Consider the following 7,304-nt stretch of genomic DNA (forward strand, 5'->3'; position numbering starts at 1 on the left):
GCATAGATACTCCATTATTTACACCATCAACATGATGCTCAAGGTAGCATGAAAAATTACAAGCATCAAATGATTCCATCATCCAAAGTGTTCAGTCCTACTAGAAGTACCAAATCGTAGACATGACTGGACAAAAAAACGATACTCTCCAAGCGCACAGCAAACAAGTAGTAAAAACAAAGCATTAAGATGGAGCACGACATCTTATAGCACAAAGGAGAATGGAGGCTTCTTGTTCACAGCTTCTTTTTGCGGCTCAAACAATGGAAGTGAAATCATGCTCTCTTGGAGGCGATGCCTAGTAAGTATCAAGAAGTCACCATGCCCTTTGCTTTCTACATTGCCTAAAAACACACCATCAATGTCGCAATGCAAAATACGGCGAGGACACTGCTGAATCAACAGCTCGCGCTCGTTGATCATAGCCATTTTAGGAGTGTCTTTCCCTGTCAAATTAAGCGGTGGTGATGCCTCCATTGCTAACAAGTTAATCTGAAATTGAAAGCTCCACGTCTCGGCATCATAGTCCTGCAACACCCAAACATCTAAAGTGACACAGTTATGATCAGTGCGACACAAAGCAAGGGTGCTGCCCGTATCCAACACTGACACACAATCGCCGAGTTGTGCTGGGCGGCTCATTTTTCAAAATGTCTCAGCTATGGTGTCAAATACCGTTATGTTGAAATCCGTTAGCCAATGCAGGTTACCACGATGAAGGATTGGTGGGCAGTGGTAGGACCAGATAGCAGGAACAAACCTTTGTTCTGAAACTGCTGGCCATTGGATGCATCTTGGTTGGTTCGATCCCACTGTGAGGACGAAGTACTCAAGCAACTCAACTGCTACATCGCCCTTCGCGGCAGCGTTTATTGGGTATGACACCCATAGCACTCGGTGTTCTCCAGATGGGTGGTGCCGATAGAAGCCGACTAGGCTGACAGCCATGGTGTTTGGTTGTCGTTGAGGAGGATGTGGCATGGACGCCCACTTGTGGGTGGCCGGGTTGCAGATGTAGTAATTGGATTGCTGCGACAAGATGAGGAGGGCATCACAGGTGGCACGGTGTACAATGGTAGCGAATGCGTATCCGAGGATAGGTCGCAGCTTTAGATCATTGGAGGCTCCGAGGACGCGGCAGGTGTCCTTTAGGGGTTTGATGATGGGGAGCGAGTGCTGGCGGCGGTGGTGGCCGAGGATGAAGGCGTCGGTGGAAGTACCACTGCGCCACGACTTGCGGACAGCGCGACAGCGGAGTACGTCTTTGACAGGCAAGCGGACAAGGATCTCGTCGACGACGAGCCACTCGGGCAGGTCGTCCAAGACAGTCGAGCCGACGACGAGCATACTGATTCCTAGATGGGAACAAGAAAAGAGGATGAAGAAGAAGCAAACATTTAGTAGGATGCGTCGAAGCTTGGAAAAGTGTTCCTAGAAAAGAAAAGCTGAAGGGATTTACTCTACTCTGGAGAATGGACGGAGAGAGCGAGGGCGGCGCCTATGTGTTGGTGCAGCCTCGACCTTGACGACACAGCCTAGGCTGCCGCGCCGTCTTCCAGCGAGGAGCTTGGCTGCTCCTTGGAGAGACTATACACATGCAGGGAAAGCTAAACTAACAACCGATTTCGCCGGACGGCCGCAACTCACGTACACGCGCGATTTCCTTTTCTTCCTCCACCCCTATACTAGGTGGGCTTCAAAGTTTTCCTTTCCTTTATCTCTACTCCTAATGGACGACTTGGTTGAATAGTCCCCCCACTTTCAACCGGTTTATTTTCAACCGGTTTATTTTCAACCGGTTTTTCTTCGTCCCACCTCCCACCAGCCCCTCCCACCGGTTTTTCTCTTCTCTCGTCTGACCGGCAATACCCAACGTATTTATGGTAATCAATCATAATTAATCCACGTATAGTAATAAATCAATCCAGGTATGGTAAGGTCATAACTCAGGAAATTTTGAATATGGTAATTATATGGTAATAAATTTAAATTACCCCAAAGGCTATCAATCCAGGTATGGTAAGGCCATAACTCGGGAAATATCAAATATGGTAATAAATTTAAATTACCACCAGGTATGGTAAGGCTATCGATCCAGGTATGGCACACCCTCACCTGATCACCTATCACAATCTCCATCCCCACGCACGCACCAAAGAACCCACCCGGCACCAAACGCAGCTCCTCTCGATCCTCTCGAGTAAACGCCGCCACTGTCGTGCGATCTTCCTGACACAGACGCCGTCGCCGCCTCCTTCCCACCTACGGCGTCCCCCACGTCCATGGTGACGGCGCTCGCGTCCTACACTGACCCTCCGCCTCATGTAGGTTGGTCGTTGATGGAGTGGGATGTGCCGCTGCGGTTTGGGGAGGCGCAATCACGATCTGGTTGGGATCTTAGTGTGGACTCATTCTCTGCGATGAAGGATGCCGCTGTCTCCCTGGCAAATGGGATCGGAGGAAGGGGCTCTACGTCGTGAATGTTGGCGAGGCAGCGGCCGAAGGCGAGCCCGACGGTGAGCACGGGTGTTCGTCCCATGAAATAGGCGGCCACGGAGGGCGAATTTGAGGCCACCCCAATCGCTGGTGGTCCTTCCTCCCATCGCTCATCGCCTCCATTCTCTCTCTCCTCTAAATCTTTGTCGCCCCTGCCTGATTCTGGCCGACGCCATACGGCTCTCGCATCGACCACCACCAGCACGGCTGCGGAAGAGGCGCAACCGCAGATGCCGCCGCCGCCATCCTCATCCACCTTCTCCACCATCCTTCCCAGCCGTCGTCGGGGGCACCCGCCATCTGCGCTCTAGCCCACCCGCTCCCTCCTATCCCCTACCCCTTCCTGCCAGCCCCGTGATCCATCGCACAGATGGCAGGTACTACAGCGACCTCCTCCCCAGCGGATCCGGCCTCCTCCGATGGAGATCCATCCTGGGCACCGCCTTATTCTCATGCGTGCACGTCTATATCAACGTCTCATTCCACCTCACCTGAGCCTTTACCTTCCCACCTCTGCTTCAGATCCACATCACTTTGCAAGGTATGTGCTTGATTGTTCCGAACTGGATCGATGGATTGTGCAAGGTACTTTGGGTGTCGTCATTGACGTCAATTGTCACGCCATGCTACCATCGGAGGGATCCCTCATCGATGATTAGGGTCTTCCGAACTGCACGAGCTCCATTGAGAAGGATGTTTTTAATTCTGGTTTTGCCTACATGCTTTCTTTGCCTGTATCTACTTAGCTAATGTCTTCTTATAGATAGTAGCTGCTGAAGTGGTGATCAAAGTTGTTCACTATAAGGAAACAACCATGATAACAAAAGTGTATATTCCCTGACCTTTGACCTGAAGTACTTTTTCATTAGAAACTTGCAACAACCAGGCATTGAAATTAGCAACAGCTTCGTACGTACTGAACTAATTTGCAGCAACACGTACTGAACTAAGTTAGGTTATGCTCATCGTTCCAACATGCTTAGTGATAACCACCTAGCAAGCTGATCAAACATGAAAAAATTGAAGTGCTACTGCTAATCGTACTATTCTGAATGTGAAAACCTATTTAATTGGCTCTTCTCTAATTGTACACTTGCATAAATCTCAGATCTAGCAAATTACAATATAACCATAAAAGTCATGATTTGACTCCTATAGGGCCTTTTGCACTTTAATATGACTAATAATTTGCCTTAATATCACAGATTGTATTACTACCTTTCTAAGTGAATGACATTCAAGAAGGTCATTAAATAAAACCAAGAAATCCTTCTGGTATTGGAGAGGAAAGTTGAGACTATAAAACCAAAAGGTTATATTTACGTTTATTAGAGAAGGTTCTTTACTTTTTATAGGAAAACACAAAATGTTGCGATGTAGAGTCTAGTTGGTGGGCCTCCTTGATCCACTTGGTGGATGAGGGCGCCTCCGGTCCTGGCACCCATAGTGCCAGTGATCCAAAAATCATAGGGCCTGGATATAGCTCTAGCAGACGTATGCGGCTTGCGCATCGAGCTTGGTCGTCTCGAGCATGGAGATAGGCGAGTTGTAGACCAAGAGCTGGTACAGAGATAGGCGAGTTGTAGACAAGAGCTGGTGGGCAGCAAGAAACGCATGCACACCAAAGAACAAATCGGAGTCACATGCCTACTTCTATTGGTTTCTACAAAGAGCGGCTAGCTTAGATCTTAGACCAGTCGGTCACTGTCGAGGTCGCCAAGGTGATCTTACAGCACCGCCGTGGGGATTTCTCATGATTTTATGTAGGCAAGCCGCAAGCGGTGGTGGTGATTGGCTGGGTGGTGTCGCTGCCTTGGGAAGAGACGAAGTGATAGTAAAAGTAAGCAGGATCCGATGATTCTTCCGTGGGGATAGCCAAAGTCAAGATGTCGACTACAGAGTCGTCGCAGACTTGCAGTGAACCTGGATGCGGCGAGCCTGATTTGTGGATCGATGGCGGGTCTTGACTTTGTTAGGCTGGGATTGGATGGTTGCGGAGGGTGGTGTGCTTGGTTGGGTTCCCATGGAAGAATGTGGCCTCCTCGTGGATCTGGTCATGCCCATCCTAGAGAACATTGTGTCCCTAGCTCCCTCGAGGAGCAAGGACAGTGCAAGCGGCAGCAGGGGGTAGGGGTAGATGTGGGGAGGGATGTCGGCGGCTGCTCGAGGTCATCATGATAAAACCCTTGACGTCCCATCTTTATCAATGGAAGTGGAAGAGCACGAAGTCAAGATTGGATAGGAGTTTGAGTTCTTTTTGGCACCGATCGGTTCCCCACTTTAGAGATGTATTTTTTTGCGTGCGAGCAAACAGTGGGTTGATTCTAAAAGGGATAGGCACTTTTCAACAGAAGTGCATGACGGACCAAAAATATGACCTCATTTTATTCGTTTGATAGATATCGTATTATTCGTTGTTGTTCGTTCGGTGAAATTTCCTAATATTTGATTGTTGTGTTCCTAATTAGAGCACCCCATAATTACCCAATATGAGGGGATGATAAATGAAAGATACTGATTATAAATTTTGAAGAGCTCGTGGCAACGCACGGGCGTTATACTAGTAGTAATTTAAATTTCGAGATAGAACAGATTACATCGACTAGGACTAGCCGACTCGGTGTCCAACATGACTAGCGTACTGGCATTGGGTTCAACTGAACCCAACGGGTTTTCCTTGTCACGTATGCTACAGAGATACGTATGTGCTCTGAACCCAACAAAAAATAAGGGATGACCCCATCAATTTTGAAAGCAACGCTCAATGGAAAGGCCAAAGGCCCACAAAGTGAATCGGCTTTGTGACAGGCCCGTTTGAGGTTTCGTGCAGCAATGAAGCGACAACGCGAGGCTGACTAGAACAAGGCGAAGCTGACTATCGATATCACATCATCACATCTAGTCATCTTCTCTCTGTTGTGCAACGCCCTATCTTTCTAATTTCTTATTTCGCGTACTTTGATTGATCTAAACAATCAAATGGAGATTCTCAAAGAGGTCACAGATCCGGTTTTAATTTTTTGGAAAAGGAGGCATTTTCATTTTTTTGCCTTGACCATTAATTAAGTACAAGAGAGTTATTCAATTAATTAAAGAAAAAAATGGATGAAAGCCATCGCAAACCGTTGAGCAACACACACAAATATCTCACACACACTTCTTCAAATAAGGCCTCGTCAAGGCAACATGCAGGCATCATCGTCATAACTACTCCTCTAGAAGACGACATTGCCATCGGTAAACCTTGACAAACAACTTGGACTTCACCAAAGACACCTGTCGATCCAACCCACATTGTAAAGGCCATGTGGAGTCATACGAAAAATCGCTCTAGAACTCAGTGACCCGTGACAGGACATCGCAACTCCGACTCTAAAGAAGGACAACGAAAGAGAACTAGGCAAGGCTGGTGCCGTGGAAGATCACCGAGCGGACCAGTTGTTGTCCAGCATCATATGCCACCAGGACCCCACCACCGCAGATTCGACTTCACATAAACAAACAAGCCGAGGCAATCCTACTGACATGCCGAAGAAGAGCCAACTACCTCAACCATTTGCCGCATCTCCGACATCGCTCCTCCCATCGTCATTGCCACATAGGCCTTGACGCCAACACTATCGCCTTCCACTGCACTCGGCAATGCCCAACTCCAAAAATGAAGCCCTCGAAGATGAATACGACACCAAGGCACCAAGACACAGGTTCAAGGGTTTCCTCGAGGATCCGGATAATGATGTGAGAGCATCTCTAGTGGCTTGTCTAAATTTGATAGTCTATATCTACATATACACAATGGTGTAAAAAGATTTTATTTTAGACAACCTAAGTTTTCTAGCGGATTGTCTATATACATGATGTCTATATTCTCTTTCATATATTTTAATAGTATCTTATAGCAGCTATATTTTCTAAAAATCTTATGTTGGTCATTTATGAGTTGTTCTCATTTATTTTTTTTCATCCGCAAAACATATAAAGGAGAAAATAAACCAGCCGCGAAATTATTTTAGGTTCAACACTAGCAACACCCTATATAATTTACGAGAAATAAACAATAGCAACAGGTTCAACCCTGATGAGGCGGCGGTCCAGGCGCAACGACCTCCGTGTCCAGCACCGACGCGACCGCCTCCCTGCCGACGTCCTCCAATTGCTCCGAATTGGTGAATGGCTGAGCTCGTGAGCCAACATTTTTGGTTTAGACATTGTGGCTTGGTTGTCCAAATGTGGACGACGGGTAGCTAGTTTGGACATTGTCTAAATTTTACACAACGCAATAGACAAGCCATTGAAGACGTTTTTTGGCACGTGGTAGTCTAAATTTGGTATAGACCACCATTTGCACAAGCCACTAGAGATGCTCTGATAATTCAAGGCCACCCATGGGCCATAGGCAAAGTGCATTAAATGCGGTACTTCCTGCCCTTATTCGTGATGTTATCTTTTAGTGCTATACTCTTGTTGTAAGATGTTGATTATGAGATTTTACACATAGTTAATTTGTATCAAATCATGACACCAAGTCAATGAGTCAACCCAATAGCTAAATTTTCTGGCTCCGCCCTCGACGACACCAACACATATATGTATGACTACGAAACTTTTGAATGGGTCAATTACACCACCGATGCTTAAACTTGGTAAAAAGAAAATCACTTTAGTGACAAAACTTGCGGCATACATTGAACTGGTGTCACAACTAGGCTTGGGTGTGCAAATACGGTGCAAAACTCGTTCGAATATGCATGCGGAGCTGACGAGACGTGACAGCGTGGCGTGGGGCCCATTGTCAGTGACCTCCCGGT

General features: G+C 47.2%; 1 pseudogene; it reads right to left on the minus strand.

Annotated features, from left to right (window-relative positions):
* Positions 1 to 204: 204 nt before the first annotated feature.
* On the minus strand, positions 205 to 1,347 carry LOC147957749 (F-box protein At2g34280-like; annotated as a pseudogene).
* Between the last annotated feature and the right edge of the window lie 5,957 nt (positions 1,348 to 7,304).

Source organism: Triticum urartu, chromosome 7A, assembly GCF_056163025.1.
Source record: "Triticum urartu cultivar PI428250 chromosome 7A, HENAU_Tu73, whole genome shotgun sequence".
Taxonomy (NCBI): Eukaryota; Viridiplantae; Streptophyta; class Magnoliopsida; order Poales; family Poaceae; genus Triticum; species Triticum urartu.